Below are 18,538 nucleotides of genomic sequence, written 5' to 3'. Positions count from 1 at the left end.
ATGTGTCCCCCGTGGAAGCCCATGCCATCCCAGGTGAGAAAAATGCATCCTGAATCAAGTCTGAGGGCGAAAACCTCTGTTTCGGGTTTTACCACATTGAGCCCAGAACGTAAGGTCCGGACCTGAAATTTGGAGCCAAAATTGAAATTTTCACTTTGGCTGAAATTGCATGAAATATGTGTCCCCCGTGGAAGCCCATGCCATCCCAGGTGAGGAAAATGCATCCTGAATCAAGTCTGAGAGCTAAAACCTCTGTTTCGGGTTTTACCACATTGAGCTCAGAACGTAAGGTCTGGACCTGAAATTTGGAGCCAAAATTGAAATTTTCACTTTGGCTGAAATTGCATGAAATATGTGTCCCCCGTGGAAGCCCATGCCATCCCAGGTGAGAAAAATGCATCCTGAATCAAGTCTGAGGGCTAAAACCTCTGCTTCAGGTTTTACCACATTGAGCCCAGAACGTAAGGGCCGGACCTGAAATTTGGAGCCAAAATTGAAATTTTCACTTTGGCTGAAATTGCATGAAATATGTGTCCCCCGTGGAAGCCCATGCCATCCCAGGTGAGAAAAATGCATCCTGAATCAAGTCTGAGGGCTAAAACCTCTGTTTCGGGTTTTACCACATTGAGCTCAGAACGTAAGGGCCGGACCTGAAATTTGGAGCCAAAATTGAAATTTTCACTTTGGCTGAAATTGCATGAATTATGTGTCCCCCGTGGAAGCCCATGCCATCCCAGGTGAGAAAAATGCATCCTGAATCAAGTCTGAGTGCTAAAACCTCTGTTTCGGGTTTTACCACATTGAGCCCAGAACGTAAGGGCCGGACCTGAAATTTGGAGCAGAAATTAAAATTTTCAGTTTGGCTGAAATTGCATGAATTATGTGTCCCCCGTGGAAGCCCATGCCATCCCAGGTGAGAAAAATGCATCCTGAATCAAGTCTGAGGGCTAAAACCTCTGTTTCGGGTTTTACCACATTGAGCTCAGAACGTAAGGGCCGGACCTGAAATTTGGAGCCAAAATTGAAATTTTCAGTTTGGCTGAAATTGCATGAATTATGTGTCCCCCGTGGAAGCCCATGCCATCCCAGGTGAGAAAAATGCATCCTGAATCAAGTCTGAGTGCTAAAACCTCTGTTTCGGGTTTTACCACATTGAGCCCAGAACGTAAGGGCCGGACCTGAAATTTGGAGCAGAAATTAAAATTTTCAGTTTGGCTGAAATTGCATGAATTATGTGTCCCCCGTGGAAGCCCATGCCATCCCAGGTGAGAAAAATGCATCCTGAATCAAGTCTGAGGGCGAAAACCTCTGTTTCGGGTTTTACCACATTGAGCCCAGAACGTAAGGTCCGGACCTGAAATTTGGAGCAGAAATTGAAATTTTCACTTTGGCTGAAATTGCATGAAATATGTGTCCCCCGTGGAAGCCCATGCCATCCCAGGTGAGAAAAATGCATCCTGAATCAAGTCTGAGGGCTAAAACCTCTGTTTCGGGTTTTACCACATTGAGCTCAGAACGTAAGGGCCGGACCTGAAATTTGGAGCAGAAATTGAAATTTTCACTTTGGCTGAAATTGCATGAATTATGTGTCCCCCGTGGAAGCCCATGCCATCCCAGGTGAGAAAAATGCATCCTGATTCAAGTCTGAGGGCTAAAACCTCTGTTTCGGGTTTTACCACATTGAGCCCAGAACGTAGGGGCCGGACCTGAAATTTGGAGCCAAAATTTAAATTTTCCCTATGGCTGAAATTGCATGAAATATGTGTCCCCCGTGGAAGCCCATGCCATCCCAGGTGAGAAAAATGCATCCTGAATCAAGTCTAAGTTGTAAAACCTCTGTTTCAGGTTTTACCACATTGAGCCCAGAACGTAAGAGCCGGACCTGAAATTTGGAGCCAAAATTGAAATTTTAACTTTGGCTGAAATTGCATGAAATATGTGTCCCTCGTGGAAGCCCATGCCATCCCAGGTGAGAAAAATGCATCCTGAATCAAGTCTGAGTGCTAAAACCTCTGTTTCGGGTTTTACCACAGTGAGCTCAGAACCTAAGGGCCGGACTTGAAATTTGGAGCCAAAATTAAAATTTTCACTTTGGCTGAAATTGCATGAAATATATGTCCCCCGTGGAAGCCCATGCCATCCCAGGTGAGAAAAATGCATCCTGAATCAAGTCTGAGTGCCAAAACCTCTGTTTCGGGTTTTACCACATTGAGCCCAGAACGTAAGGGCCGGACCTGAAATTTGGAGCAGAAATTCAAATTTTCACTTTGGCTGAAATTGCATGAATTATGTGTCCCCCATGGAAGCCCATGCCATCCCAGGTGAGACAAATGCATCCTGAATCAAGTCTGAGTGCGAAAACCTCTGTTTCGGGTTTTACCACATTGAGCCCAGAACGTAAGGGCCGGACCTGAAATTTGGAGCCAAAATTGAAATTTTCACTTTGGCTGAAATTGCATGAAATATGTGTCCCCCGTGGAAGCCCATGCCATCCATAGGTGAGAAAAATGCATCCTGAATCAAGTCTGAGTGCTAAAACCTCTGTTTCGGGTTTTACCACATTGAGCCCAGAACGTAATGGTCGGACCTGAAATTTGGAGCCAAAATTGAAATTTTCACTTTGGCTGAAATTGCATGAAATATGTGTCCCCCGTGGAAGCCCATGCCATCCCAGGTGAGAAAAATGCATCCTGAATCAAGTCTAAGGGGTAAAACATCTGTTTCGGGTTTTACCACATTGAGCCCAGAACGTAAGGGCCGGACCTGAAATTTGGAGCCAATATTGAAATTTTCACTTTGGCTGAAATTGAGTGAAATATGTGTCCCTCGTGAAAGCCCATGCCATCCCAGGTGAGAAAAATGCATCCTGATTAAAGTCTAAGGGGTAAAACATCTGTTTCGGGTTTTACCACATTGAGCCCAGAACGTAAGGTCCGGACCTGAAATTTGGAGCCAAAATTGAAATTTTCACTTTGGCTGAAATTGCATGAATTATGTGTCCCTCGTGGAAGCCCATGCCATCCCAGGTGAGAAAAATGCATCCTGATTAAAGTCTAAGGGGTAAAACATCTGTTTCAGGTTTTACCACATTGAGCCCAGAACGTAAGGGCCGGACCTGAAATTTGGAGCCAAAATTGAAATTTTCACTTTGGCTGAAATTGAGTGAAATATGTGTCCCCCGTGAAAGCCCATGCCATCCCAGGTGAGAAAAATGCATCCTGAATCAAGTCTAAGGGGTAAAACATCTGTTTCGGGTTTTACCACATTGAGCCCAGAACGTAAGGGCCGGACCTGAAATTTGGAGCCAAAATTGAAATTTTCACTTTGGCTGAAATTGAGTGAAATAAGTGTCCCTCGTGAAAGCCCATGCCATCCCAGGTGAGAAAAATGCATCCTGAATCAAGTCTGAGGGCGAAAACCTCTGTTTCGGGTTTTACCACATTGAGCCCAGAACGTAAGGGCCGGACCTGAAATTTGGAGCCAAAATTGAAATTTTCACTTTGGCTGAAATTGCATGAAATATGTGTCCCCCGTGGAAGCCCATGCCATCCCAGGTGAGAAAAATGCATCCTGAATCAAGTCTGAGGGCTAAAACCTCTGCTTCAGGTTTTACCACATTGAGCCCAGAACGTAAGGGCCGGACCTGAAATTTGGAGCCAAAATTGAAATTTTCACTTTGGCTGAAATTGCATGAAATATGTGTCCCCCGTGGAAGCCCATGCCATCCCAGGTGAGAAAAATGCATCCTGAATCAAGTCTGAGGGCTAAAACCTCTGTTTCGGGTTTTACCACATTGAGCTCAGAACGTAAGGGCCGGACCTGAAATTTGGAGCCAAAATTGAAATTTTCAGTTTGGCTGAAATTGCATGAATTATGTGTCCCCCGTGGAAGCCCATGCCATCCCAGGTGAGAAAAATGCATCCTGAATCAAGTCTGAGTGCTAAAACCTCTGTTTCGGGTTTTACCACATTGAGCCCAGAACGTAAGGGCCGGACCTGAAATTTGGAGCCAAAATTGAAATTTTCACTTTGGCTGAAATTGCATGAAATATGTGTCCCCCGTGGAAGCCCATGCCATCCCAGGTGAGAAAAATGCATCCTGAATCAAGTCTGAGGGCTAGAACCTCTGTTTCGGGTTTTACCACATTGAGCCCAGAACGTAAGGGCCGGACCTGAAATTTGGAGCCAAAATTGAAATTTTCACTTTGGCTGAAATTGCATGAAATATGTGTCCCCCGTGGAAGCCCATGCCATCCCAGGTGAGAAAAATGCATCCTGAATCAAGTCTGAGGGCGAAAACCTCTGTTTCGGGTTTTACCACATTGAGCCCAGAACGTAAGGGCCGGACCTGAAATTTGGAGCCAAAATTGAAATTTTCACTTTGGCTGAAATTGCATGAAATATGTGTCCCCCGTGGAAGCCCATGCCATCCCAGGTGAGAAAAATGCATCCTGAATCAAGTCTGAGGGCTAGAACCTCTGTTTCGGGTTTTACCACATTGAGCTCAGAACGTAAGGGCCGGACCTGAAATTTGGAGCAGAAATTGAAATTTTCACTTTGGCTGAAATTGCATGAAATATGTGTCCCCCGTGGAAGCCCATGCCATCCATAGGTGAGAAAAATGCATCCTGAATCAAGTCTGAGGGCGAAAACCTCTGTTTCGGGTTTTACCACATTGAGCCCAGAACGTAAGGGCCGGACCTGAAATTTGGAGCCAAAATTGAAATTTTCAGTTTGGCTGAAATTGCATGAATTATGTGTCCCCCGTGGAAGCCCATGCCATCCCAGGTGAGAAAAATGCATCCTGAATCAAGTCTGAGGGCGAAAACCTCTGTTTCGGGTTTTACCACATTGAGCCCAGAACGTAAGGGCCGGACCTGAAATTTGGAGCCAAAATTGAAATTTTCAGTTAGGCTGAAATTGCATGAATTATGTGTCCCCCGTGGAAGCCCATGCCATCCCAGGTGAGAAAAATGCATCCTGATTCAAGTCTGAGGGCTAAAACCTCTGTTTCGGGTTTTACCACATTGAGCTCAGAACGCAAGGGCCGGACCTGAAATTTGGAGCCAAAATTGAAATTTTCACTTTGGCTGAAATTGCATGAAATATGTGTCCCCCGTGGAAGCCCATGCCATCCCAGGTGAGAAAAATGCATCCTGAATCAAGTCTAAGGGGTAAAACATCTGTTTCGGGTTTTACCACATTGAGCCCAGAACGTAAGGGCCGGACCTGAAATTTGGAGCCAAAATTGAAATTTTCACTTTGGCTGAAATTGAGTGAAATATGTGTCCCTCGTGAAAGCCCATGCCATCCCAGGTGAGAAAAATGCATCCTGAATCAAGTCTAAGGGTTAAAACCTCTGTTTCAGGTTTTACCACATTGAGCCCAGAACGTAAGGGCCAGACCTGAAATTTGGAGCAGAAATTCAAATTTTCACTTTGGCTGAAATTGCATGAATTATGTGTCCCCCGTGGAAGCCCATGCCAACCCAGGTGAGAAAAATGCATCCTGAATCAAGTCTGAGTGCTAAAACCTCTGTTTCGGGTTTTACCACATTGAGCCCAGAACGTAAGGGCCGGACCTGAAATTTGGAGCCAAAATTGAAATTTTCACTTTGGCTGAAATTGCATGAAATATGTGTCCCCCGTGGAAGCCCATGCCATCCCAGGTGAGAAAAATGCATCCTGAATCAAGTCTGAGGGCTAAAACCTCTGCTTCAGGTTTTACCACATTGAGCCCAGAACGTAAGGGCCGGACCTGAAATTTGGAGCCAAAATTGAAATTTTCAGTTAGGCTGAAATTGCATGAATTATGTGTCCCCCGTGGAAGCCCATGCCATCCCAGGTGAGAAAAATGCATCCTGAATCAAGTCTGAGGGCTAAAACCTCTGTTTCGGGTTTTACCACATTGAACCCAGAACGTAAGGTCCGGACCTGAAATTTGGAGCCAAAATTGAAATTTTCACTTTGGCTGAAATTGCATGAAATATGTGTCCCCCGTGGAAGCCCATGCCATCCCAGGTGAGAAAAATGCATCCTGATTCAAGTCTGAGGGCTAAAACATCTGTTTCAGGTTTTACCAGATTGAGCTCAGAACGCAAGGGCCGGACCTGAAATTTGGAGCCAAAATTGAAATTTTCACTTTGGCTGAAATTGCATGAAATATGTGTCCCCCGTGGAAGCCCATGCCATCCCAGGTGAGAAAAATGCATCCTGAATCAAGTCTAAGGGGTAAAACATCTGTTTCGGGTTTTACCACATTGAGCCCAGAACGTAAGGGCCGGACCTGAAATTTGGAGCCAAAATTGAAATTTTCACTTTGGCTGAAATTGAGTGAAATATGTGTCCCTCGTGAAAGCCCATGCCAACCCAGGTGAGAAAAATGCATCCTGAATCAAGTCTGAGTGCTAAAACCTCTGTTTCGGGTTTTACCACATTGAGCCTAGAACGTAAGGGCCGGACCTGAAATTTGGAGCCAAAATTGAAATTTTCACTTTGGCTGAAATTGCATGAATTATGTGTCCCCCGTGGAAGCCCATGCCATCCCAGGTGAGAAAAATGCATCCTGATTCAAGTCTGAGGGCTAAAACCTCTGTTTCGGGTTTTACCACATTGAGCCCAGAACGTAAGGGCCGGACCTGAAATTTGGAGCCAAAATTGAAATTTTAACTTTGGCTGAAATTGCATGAAATATGTGTCCCCCGTGGAAGCCCATGCCATCCCAGGTGAGAAAAATGCATCCTGAATCAAGTCTGAGGGCGAAAACCTCTGTTTCGGGTTTTACCACATTGAGCCCAGAACGTAAGGGCCGGACCTGAAATTTGGAGCAGAAATTGAAATTTTCACTTTGGCTGAAATTGAGTGAAATATGTGTCCCCCGTGGAAGCCCATGCCATCCCAGGTGAGAAAAATGCATCCTGAATCAAGTCTGAGGGCGAAAACCTCTGTTTCGGGTTTTACCACATTGAGCCCAGAACGTAAGGTCCGGACCTGAAATTTGGAGCAGAAATTGAAATTTTCACTTTGGCTGAAATTGCATGAATTATGTGTCCCCCGTGGAAGCCCATGCCATCCCAGGTGAGAAAAATGCATCCTGAATCAAGTCTGAGTGCTAAAACCTCTGTTTCGGGTTTTACCACATTGAGCCCAGAACGTAAGGGCCAGACCTGAAATTTGGAGCCAAAATTGAAATTTTCACTTTGGCTGAAATTGCATGAATTATGTGTCCCCCGTGGAAGACCATGCCATCCCAGGTGAGACAAATGCATCCTGAATCAAGTCTGAGGGCGAAAACCTCTGTTTCAGGTTTTACCACATTGAGCCCAGAACGTAAGGTCCGGACCTGAAATTTGGAGCCAAAATTGAAATTTTCACTTTGGCTGAAATTGCATGAATTATGTGTCCCCCGTGGAAGCCCATGCCATCCCAGGTGAGAAAAATGCATCCTGAATCAAGTCTGAGTGCTAAAACCTCTGTTTCGGGTTTTACCACATTGAGCCCAGAACGTAAGGGCCGGACCTGAAATTTGGAGCCAAAATTAAAATTTTCAGTTTGGCTGAAATTGCATGAATTATGTGTCCCCCGTGGAAGCCCATGCCATCCCAGGTGAGAAAAATGCATCCTGAATCAAGTCTGAGTGCTAAAACCTCTGTTTCGGGTTTTACCACATTGAGCTCAGAACCTAAGGGCCGGACTTGAAATTTGGAGCAGAAATTGAAATTATAACTTTGGCTGAAATTGCATGAAATATGTGTCCCCCGTGGAAGCCCATGCCATCCCAGGTGAGAAAAATGCATCCTGAATCAAGTCTGAGGGCTAAAACCTCTGTTTCGGGTTTTACCACATTGAGCTCAGAACGTAAGGGCCGGACCTGAAATTTGGAGCAGAAATTGAAATTTTCACTTTGGCTGAAATTGCATGAATTATGTGTCCCCCGTGGAAGCCCATGCCATCCCAGGTGAGAAAAATGCATCCTGATTCAAGTCTGAGGGCTAAAACCTCTGTTTCGGGTTTTACCACATTGAGCCCAGAACGTAAGGGCCGGACCTGTAATTTGGAGCCAAAATTGAAATTTTCCCTTTGGCTGAAATTGCATGAAATTTGTGTCCCCCGTGGAAGCCCATGCCATCCCAGGTGAGAAAAATGCATCCTGAATCAAGTCAAAGTTGTAAAACCTCTGTTTCAGGTTTTACCACATTGAGCCCAGAACGTAAGAGCCGGACCTGAAATTTGGAGCCAAAATTGAAATTTTAACTTTGGCTGAAATTGCATGAAATATGTGTCCCTCGTGGAAGCCCATGCCATCCCAGGTGAGAAAAATGCATCCTGATTCAAGTCTGAGTGCTAAAACCTCTGTTTCGGGTTTTACCACATTGAGCTCAGAACCTTAGGGCCGGACTTGAAATTTGGAGCCAAAATTGAAATTTTCACTTTGGCTGAATTGCATGAAATATATGTCCCCCGTGGAAGCCCATGCCATCCCAGGTGAGAAAAATGCATCCTGAATCAAGTCTGAGTGCCAAAACCTCTGTTTCGGGTTTTACCACATTGAGCCCAGAACGTAAGGGCCGGACCTGAAATTTGGAGCAGAAATTGAAATTTTCACTTTGGCTGAAATTGCATGAATTATGTGTCCCCCGTGGAAGCCCATGCCATCCCAGGTGAGACAAATGCATCCTGAATCAAGTCTGAGTGCGAAAACCTCTGTTTCGGGTTTTACCACATTGAACCCAGAACGTAAGGTCCGGACCTGAAATTTGGAGCCAAAATTGAAATTTTCACTTTGGCTGAAATTGCATGAATTATGTGTCCCCTGTGGAAGCTCATGCCATCCATAGGTGAGAAAAATGCATCCTGATTCAAGTCTGAGGGCTAAAACATCTGTTTCGGGTTTTACCAGATTGAGCTCAGAACGCAAGGGCCGGACCTGAAATTTGGAGCCAAAATTGAAATTTTCACTTTGGCTGAAATTGCATGAAATATGTGTCCCCCGTGGAAGCCCATGCCATCCCAGGTGAGAAAAATGCATCCTGAATCAAGTCTAAGGGGTAAAACATCTGTTTCGGGTTTTACCACATTGAGCCCAGAATGTAAGGGCCGGACCTGAAATTTGGAGCCAAAATTGAAATTTTCACTTTGGCTGAAATTGAGTGAAATATGTGTCCCTCGTGAAAGCCCATGCCATCCCAGGTGAGAAAAATGCATCCTGAATCAAGTCTGAGTGCTAAAACCTCTGTTTCGGGTTTTACCACATTGAGCCCAGAACGTAAGGGCCGGACCTGAAATTTTGAGCCAAAATTGAAATTTTCACTTTGGCTGAAATTGCATGAAATATGTGTCCCCCGTGGAAGCCCATGCCATCCCAGGTGAGAAAAATGCATCCTGATTCAAGTCTGAGGGCTAAAACATCTGTTTCGGGTTTTACCAGATTGAGCTCAGAACGCAAGGGCCGGACCTGAAATTTGGAGCCAAAATTGAAATTTTCACTTTGGCTGAAATTGCATGAAATATGTCTCCCCCGTGGAAGCCCATGCCATCCATAGGTGAGAAAAATGCATCCTGATTCAAGTCTGAGGGCTAAAACATCTGTTTCGGGTTTTACCAGATTGAGCTCAGAACGCAAGGGCCGGACCTGAAATTTGGAGCCAAAATTGAAATTTTCACTTTGGCTGAAATTGCATGAAATATGTGTCCCCCGTGGAAGCCCATGCCATCCCAGGTGAGAAAAATGCATTCTGAATCAAGTCTAAGGGGTAAAACATCTGTTTCGGGTTTTACCACATTGAGCCCAGAACGTAAGGTCCGGACCTGAAATTTGGAGCAGAAATTGAAATTTTCACTTTGGCTGAAATTGCATGAATTATGTGTCCCCCGTGGAAGCCCATGCCATCCCAGGTGAGAAAAATGCATCAAGAATCAGGTCTGAGTGCTAAAACCTCTGTTTCAGGTTTTACCACATTGAGCCCAGAACGTAAGGGCCAGACCTGAAATTTGGAGCCAAAATTGAAATTTTCACTTTGGCTGAAATTGCATGAATTATGTGTCCCCCGTGGAAGACCATGCCATCCCAGGTGAGACAAATGCATCCTGAATCAAGTCTGAGGGCGAAAACCTCTGTTTCAGGTTTTACCACATTGAGCCCAGAACGTAAGGTCCGGACCTGAAATTTGGAGCCAAAATTGAAATTTTCAGTTTGGCTGAAATTGCATGAAATATGTGTCCCCCGTGGAAGCCCATGCCATCCCAGGTGAGAAAAATGCATCCTGAATCAAGTCTGAGGGCTAAAACCTCTGTTTCGGGTTTTACCAGATTGAACCCAGAACGTAAGGTCCGGACCTGAAATTTGGAGCAGAAATTCAAATTTTCACTTTGGCTGAAATTGCATGAATTATGTGTCCCCCGTGGAAGCCCATGCCATCCCAGGTGAGAAAAATGCATTCTGAATCAAGTCTGAGGGCTAAAACCTCTGTTTCAGGTTTTACCTCATTGAGCCCAGAACGTAAGGGCCGGACCTGAAATTTGGAGCCAAAATTGAAATTTTCACTTTGGCTGAAATTGCATGAAATATGTGTCCCCCGTGGAAGCCCATGCCATCCCAGGTGAGAAAAACGCATCCTGATTCAAGTCTGAGGGCTAAAACATCTGTTTCGGGTTTTACCAGATTGAGCTCAGAACACAAGGGCCGGACCTGAAATTTGGAGCCAAAATTGAAATTTTCACTTTGGCTGAAATTGCATGAAATATGTGTCCCCCGTGGAAGCCCATGCCATCCCAGGTGAGAAAAATGCATCCTGAATCAAGTCTAAGTTGTAAAACCTCTGTTTCAGGTTTTACCACATTGAGCCCAGAACGTAAGGGCCGGACCTGAAATTTGGAGCCAAAATTGAAATTTTCACTTTGGCTGAAATTGCATGAAATATGTCTCCCCCGTGGAAGCCCATGCCATCCCAGGTGAGAAAAATGCATCCTGAATCAAGTCTGAGTGCTACAACCTCTGTTTCGGGTTTTACCACATTGAACCCAGAACGTAAGGTCCGGACCTTAAATTTGGAGCAGAAATTCAAATTTTCACTTTGGCTGAAATTGCATGAATTATGTGTCCCCCGTGGAAGCCCATGCCATCCCAGGTGAGACAAATGCATCCTGAATCAAGTCTGAGTGCGAAAACCTCTGTTTCGGGTTTTACCACATTGAACCCAGAACGTAAGGTCCGGACCTTAAATTTGGAGCCAAAATTGAAATTTTCACTTTGGCTGAAATTGCATTAAAATATGTGTCTCCCGTGGAAGCCCATGCCATCCCAGGTGAGAAAAATGCATCCTGAATCAAGTCTGAGTGCCAAAACCTCTGTTTCGGGTTTTACCACATTGAACCCAGAACGTAAGGTCCGGACCTTAAATTTGGAGAAGAAATTCAAATTTTCACTTTGGCTGAAATTGCATGAATTATGTGTCCCCCGTGGAAGCCCATGCCATCCCAGGTGAGACAAATGCATCCTGAATCAAGTCTGAGTGCGAAAACCTCTGTTTCGGGTTTTACCACATTGAACCCAGAACGTAAGGTCCGGACCTTAAATTTGGAGCCAAAATTGAAATTTTCACTTTGGCTGAAATTGCATTAAAATATGTGTCTCCCGTGGAAGCCCATGCCATCCCAGGTGAGAAAAATGCATCCTGAATCAAGTCTGAGTGCCAAAACCTCTGTTTCGGGTTTTACCACATTGAGCTCAGAACGTAAGGGCCGGACCTGAAATTTGGAGCCAAAATTGAAATTTTCAGTTTGGCTGAAATTGCATGAATTATGTGTCCCCCGTGGAAGCCCATGCCATCCCAGGTGAGAAAAATGCATCCTGAATCAAGTCTGAGTGCTAAAACCTCTGTTTCGGGTTTTACCACATTGAGCCCAGAACGTAAGGGCCGGACCTGAAATTTGGAGCCAAAATTGAAATTTTCACTTTGGCTGAAATTGCATGAAATATGTGTCCCCCGTGGAAGCCCATGCCATCCCAGGTGAGAAAAATGCATCCTGAATCAAGTCTGAGGGCGAAAACCTCTGTTTCGGGTTTTACCACATTGAGCCCAGAACGTAAGGTCCGGACCTGAAATTTGGAGCCAAAATTGAAATTTTCACTTTGGCTGAAATTGCATGAAATATGTGTCCCCCGTGGAAGCCCATGCCATCCCAGGTGAGAAAAATGCATCCTGAATCAAGTCTGAGGGCTAGAACCTCTGTTTCGGGTTTTACCACATTGAGCTCAGAACGTAAGGGCCGGACCTGAAATTTGGAGCCAAAATTGAAATTTTCACTTTGGCTGAAATTGCATTAAAATATGTGTCCCCCGTGGAAGCCCATGCCATCCCAGGTGAGAAAAATGCATCCTGATTCAAGTCTGAGGGCTAAAACCTCTGTTTCGGGTTTTACCACATTGAGCTCAGAACGCAAGGGCCGGACCTGAAATTTGGAGCCAAAATTGAAATTTTCACTTTGGCTGAAATTGCATGAAATATGTGTCCCCCGTGGAAGCCCATGCCATCCCAGGTGAGAAAAATGCATCCTGAATCAAGTCTAAGGGGTAAAACATCTGTTTCGGGTTTTACCACATTGAGCCCAGAACGTAAGGGCCGGACCTGAAATTTGGAGCCAAAATTGAAATTTTCACTTTGGCTGAAATTGAGTGAAATATGTGTCCCTCGTGAAAGCCCATGCCATCCCAGGTGAGAAAAATGCATCCTGAATCAAGTCTGAGGGCGAAAACCTCTGTTTCGGGTTTTACCACATTGAGCCCAGAACGTAAGGGCCGGACCTGAAATTTGGAGCCAAAATTGAAATTTTCACTTTGGCTGAAATTGCATGAATTATGTGTCCCCCGTGGAAGCCCATGCCATCCCAGGTGAGAAAAATGCATCCTGAATCAAGTCTGAGGGCTAAAACCTCTGCTTCAGGTTTTACCACATTGAGCCCAGAACGTAAGGGCCGGACCTGAAATTTGGAGCCAAAATTGAAATTTTCACTTTGGCTGAAATTGCATGAAATATGTGTCCCCCGTGGAAGCCCATGCCATCCCAGGTGAGAAAAATGCATCCTGAATCAAGTTTGAGGGCTAAAACCTCTGTTTCGGGTTTTACCACATTGAGCTCAGAACGTAAGGGCCGGACCTGAAATTTGGAGCCAAAATTGAAATTTTCAGTTTGGCTGAAATTGCATGAATTATGTGTCCCCCGTGGAAGCCCATGCCATCCCAGGTGAGAAAAATGCATCCTGAATCAAGTCTGAGTGCTAAAACCTCTGTTTCGGGTTTTACCACATTGAGCCCAGAACGTAAGGGCCGGACCTGAAATTTGGAGCCAAAATTGAAATTTTCACTTTGGCTGAAATTGCATGAAATATGTGTCCCCCGTGGAAGCCCATGCCATCCCAGGTGAGAAAAATGCATCCTGAATCAAGTCTAAGGGTTAAAACCTCTGTTTCAGGTTTTACCACATTGAGCCCAGAACGTAAGGGCCGGACCTGAAATTTGGAGCCAAAATTGAAATTTTCACTTTGGCTGAAATTGCATGAATTATGTGTCCCCCGTGGAAGCCCATGCCATCCCAGGTGAGAAAAATGCATCCTGAATCAAGTCTGAGTGCTAAAACCTCTGTTTCGGGTTTTACCACATTGAGCCCAGAACGTAAGGGCCGGACCTGAAATTTGGAGCCAAAATTGAAATTTTCACTTTGGCTGAAATTGCATGAATTATGTGTCCCCCGTGGAAGCCCATGCCATCCCGGATGAGAAAAATGCATCCTGAATCAAGTCTGAGGGCTAAAACCTCTGTTTCGGGTTTTACCACATTGAGCTCAGAACGTAAGGGCCGGACCTGAAATTTGGAGCCAAAATTGAAATTTTCACTTTGGCTGAAATTGAGTGAAATAAGTGTCCCTCGTGAAAGCCCATGCCGTCCCAGGTGAGAAAAATGCATCCTGAATCAAGTCTGAGGGCGAAAACCTCTGTTTCAGGTTTTACCCACTGAGCCCAGAACGCAAGGGCCGGACCTGAAATTTGGAGCCAAAATTGAAATTTTCAGTTAGGCTGAAATTGCATGAATTATGTGTCCCCCGTGGAAGCCCATGCCATCCCAGGTGAGAAAAATGCATCCTGAATCAAGTCTGAGGGCTAAAACCTCTGTTTCGGGTTTTACCAGATTGAGCCCAGAACGTAAGGGCCGGACCTGAAATTTGGAGCCAAAATTGAAATTTTCACTTTGGCTGAAATTGCATGAAATATGTGTCCCCCGTGGAAGCCCATGCCATCCCAGGTGAGAAAAATGCATCCTGAATCAAGTCTAAGGGGTAAAACCTCTGTTTCAGGTTTTACCACATTGAGCCCAGAACGTAAGGGCCGGACCTGAAATTTGGAGCCAAAATTAAAATTTTCACTTTGGCTGAAATTGCATGAAATATGTGTCCCCCGTGGAAGCCCATGCCATCCCAGGTGAGAAAAATGCATTCTGAATCAAGTCTAAGGGGTAAAACCTCTGTTTCAGGTTTTACCACATTGAGCCCAGAACGTAAGGGCCGGACCTGAAATTTGGAGCCAAAATTAAAATTTTCACTTTGGCTGAAATTGCATGAAATATGTGTCCCCCGTGGAAGCCCATGCCATCCCAGGTGAGAAAAATGCATTCTGAATCAAGTCTAAGGGGTAAAACCTCTGTTTCAGGTTTTACCACATTGAGCCCAGAACGTAAGGGCCGGACCTGAAATTTGGAGCCAAAATTAAAATTTTCAGTTTGGCTGAAATTGCATGAAATATGTGTCCCCCGTGGAAGCCCATGCCATCCCAGGTGAGAAAAATGCATCCTGAATCAAGTCTGAGTGCTACAACCTCTGTTTCGGGTTTTACCACATTGAGCTCAGAACGTAAGGGTCGGACCTGAAATTTGGAGCCAAAATTGAAATTTTCACTTTGGCTGAAATTGCATGAAATATGTGTCCCCCGTGGAAGCCCATGCCATCCCAGGTGAGGAAAATGCATCCTGAATCAAGTCTGAGAGCTAAAACCTCTGTTTCGGGTTTTACCACATTGAGCCCAGAACGTAAGGTCCGGACCTGAAATTTGGAGCCAAAATTGAAATTTTCACTTTGGCTGAAATTGCATGAAATATGTGTCCCCCGTGGAAGCCCATGCCATCCCGGGTGAGAAAAATGCATCCTGAATCAAGTCTGAGGGCTAAAACCTCTGTTTCGGGTTTTACCACATTGAGCTCAGAACGTAAGGGCCGGACCTGAAATTTGGAGCCAAAATTGAAATTTTCACTTTGGCTGAAATTGCATGAATTATGTGTCCCCCGTGGAAGCCCATGCCATCCCAGGTGAGAAAAATGCATCCTGAATCAAGTCTGAGGGCTAAAACCTCTGTTTCAGGTTTTACCACATTGAGCCCAGAACGTAAGGGCTGGACCTGAAATTTGGAGCCAAAATTGAAATTTTCACTTTGGCTGAAATTGCATGAAATATGTGTCCCCCGTGGAAGCCCATGCCATCCCAGGTGAGAAAAATGCATCCTGAATCAAGTCTAAGGGTTAAAACCTCTGTTTCAGGTTATACCACATTGAGCCCAGAACGTAAGGGCTGGACCTGAAATTTGGAGCCAAAATTGAAATTTTCACTTTGGCTGAAATTGCATGAAATATGTGTCCCCCGTGGAAGCCCATGCCATCCCAGGTGAGAAAAATGCATCCTGAATCAAGTCTAAGGGTTAAAACCTCTGTTTCAGGTTTTACCACATTGAGCCCAGAACGTAAGGGCCGGACCTGAAATTTGGAGCCAAAATTGAAATTTTCACTTTGGCTGAAATTGCATGAATTATGTGTCCCCCGTGGAAGCCCATGCCATCCCAGGTGAGAAAAATGCATCCTGAATCAAGTCTGAGTGCTAAAACCTCTGTTTCGGGTTTTACCACATTGAGCCCAGAACGTAAGGGCCGGACCTGAAATTTGGAGCCAAAATTGAAATTTTCACTTTGGCTGAAATTGCATGAATTATGTGTCCCCCGTGGAAGCCCATGCCATCCCGGATGAGAAAAATGCATCCTGAATCAAGTCTGAGGGCTAAAACCTCTGTTTCGGGTTTTACCACATTGAGCTCAGAACGTAAGGGCCGGACCTGAAATTTGGAGCCAAAATTGAAATTTTCACTTTGGCTGAAATTGAGTGAAATAAGTGTCCCTCGTGAAAGCCCATGCCGTCCCAGGTGAGAAAAATGCATCCTGAATCAAGTCTGAGGGCGAAAACCTCTGTTTCAGGTTTTACCCACTGAGCCCAGAACGCAAGGGCCGGACCTGAAATTTGGAGCCAAAATTGAAATTTTCAGTTAGGCTGAAATTGCATGAATTATGTGTCCCCCGTGGAAGCCCATGCCATCCCAGGTGAGAAAAATGCATCCTGAATCAAGTCTGAGGGCTAAAACCTCTGTTTCGGGTTTTACCAGATTGAGCCCAGAACGTAAGGGCCGGACCTGAAATTTGGAGCCAAAATTGAAATTTTCACTTTGGCTGAAATTGCATGAAATATGTGTCCCCCGTGGAAGCCCATGCCATCCCAGGTGAGAAAAATGCATCCTGAATCAAGTCTAAGGGGTAAAACCTCTGTTTCAGGTTTTACCACATTGAGCCCAGAACGTAAGGGCCGGACCTGAAATTTGGAGCCAAAATTAAAATTTTCACTTTGGCTGAAATTGCATGAAATATGTGTCCCCCGTGGAAGCCCATGCCATCCCAGGTGAGAAAAATGCATCCTGAATCAAGTCTGAGGGCGAAAACCTCTGTTTCGGGTTTTACCACATTGAGCCCAGAACGTAAGGGCCGGACCTGAAATTTGGAGCAGAAATTGAAATTTTCACTTTGGCTGAAATTGCATGAAATATGTGTCCCCCGTGGAAGCCCATGCCATCCCAGGTGAGAAAAATGCATTCTGAATCAAGTCTAAGGGGTAAAACCTCTGTTTCAGGTTTTACCACATTGAGCCCAGAACGTAAGGGCCGGACCTGAAATTTGGAGCCAAAATTAAAATTTTCACTTTGGCTGAAATTGCATGAAATATGTGTCCCCCGTGGAAGCCCATGCCATCCCAGGTGAGAAAAATGCATCCTGAATCAAGTCTGAGTGCTACAACCTCTGTTTCGGGTTTTACCACATTGAGCTCAGAACGTAAGGGCCGGACCTGAAATTTGGAGCCAAAATTGAAATTTTCACTTTGGCTGAAATTGCATGAATTATGTGTCCCTCGTGGAAGCCCATGCCATCCCAGGTGAGGAAAATGCATCCTGAATCAAGTCTGAGTGCTACAACCTCTGTTTCGGGTTTTACCACATTGAGCTCAGAACGTAAGGGCCGGACCTGAAATTTGGAGCCAAAATTGAAATTTTCACTTTGGCTGAAATTGCATGAATTATGTGTCCCACGTGGAAGCCCATGCCATCCCAGGTGAGAAAAATGCATCCTGAATCAAGTCTAAGGGGTAAAACATCTGTTTCGGCTTTTACCACATTGAGCCCAGAACGTAAGGGCCGGACCTGAAATTTGGAGCCAAAATTGAAATTTTCACTTTGGCTGAAATTGAGTGAAATATGTGTCCCCCGTGAAAGCCCATGCCATCCCAGGTGAGAAAAATGCATCCTGAATCAAGTCTAAGGGGTAAAACATCTGTTTCGGGTTTTACCACATTGAGCCCAGAACGTAAGGGCCGGACCTGAAATTTGGAGCCAAAATTGAATTTTTCACTTTGGCTGAAATTGAGTGAAATAAGTGTCCCTCGTGAAAGCCCATGCCATCCCAGGTGAGAAAAATGCATCCTGAATCAAGTCTGAGGGCGAAAACCTCTGTTTCGGGTTTTACCACATTGAGCCCAGAACGTAAGGGCCGGACCTGAAATTTGGAGCAGAAATTGAAATTTTCACTTTGGCTGAAATTGCATGAAATATGTGTCCCCCGTGGAAGCCCATGCCATCCCAGGTGAGAAAAATGCATTCTGAATCAAGTCTAAGGGGTAAAACCTCTGTTTCAGGTTTTACCACATTGAGCCCAGAACGTAAGGGCCGGACCTGAAATTTGGAGCCAAAATTAAAATTTTCAGTTTGGCTGAAATTGCATGAAATATGTGTCCCCCGTGGAAGCCCATGCCATCCCAGGTGAGAAAAATGCATCCTGAATCAAGTCTGAGTGCTACAACCTCTGTTTCGGGTTTTACCACATTGAGCTCAGAACGTAAGGGTCGGACCTGAAATTTGGAGCCAAAATTGAAATTTTCACTTTGGCTGAAATTGCATGAAATATGTGTCCCCCGTGGAAGCCCATGCCATCCCAGGTGAGGAAAATGCATCCTGAATCAAGTCTGAGAGCTAAAACCTCTGTTTCGGGTTTTACCACATTGAGCCCAGAACGTAAGGTCCGGACCTGAAATTTGGAGCCAAAATTGAAATTTTCACTTTGGCTGAAATTGCATGAAATATGTGTCCCCCGTGGAAGCCCATGCCATCCCAGGTGAGAAAAATGCATCCTGAA

This window comes from Halichoeres trimaculatus, unplaced genomic scaffold (genome assembly GCF_033239565.1).
Source record: "Halichoeres trimaculatus isolate MK-OKI-2021-1 unplaced genomic scaffold, fHalTri1.1 fHalTri1_scaffold_11, whole genome shotgun sequence".
Taxonomy (NCBI): domain Eukaryota; kingdom Metazoa; phylum Chordata; class Actinopteri; order Labriformes; family Labridae; genus Halichoeres; species Halichoeres trimaculatus.
This window is presented reverse-complemented; position numbering follows the sequence as displayed.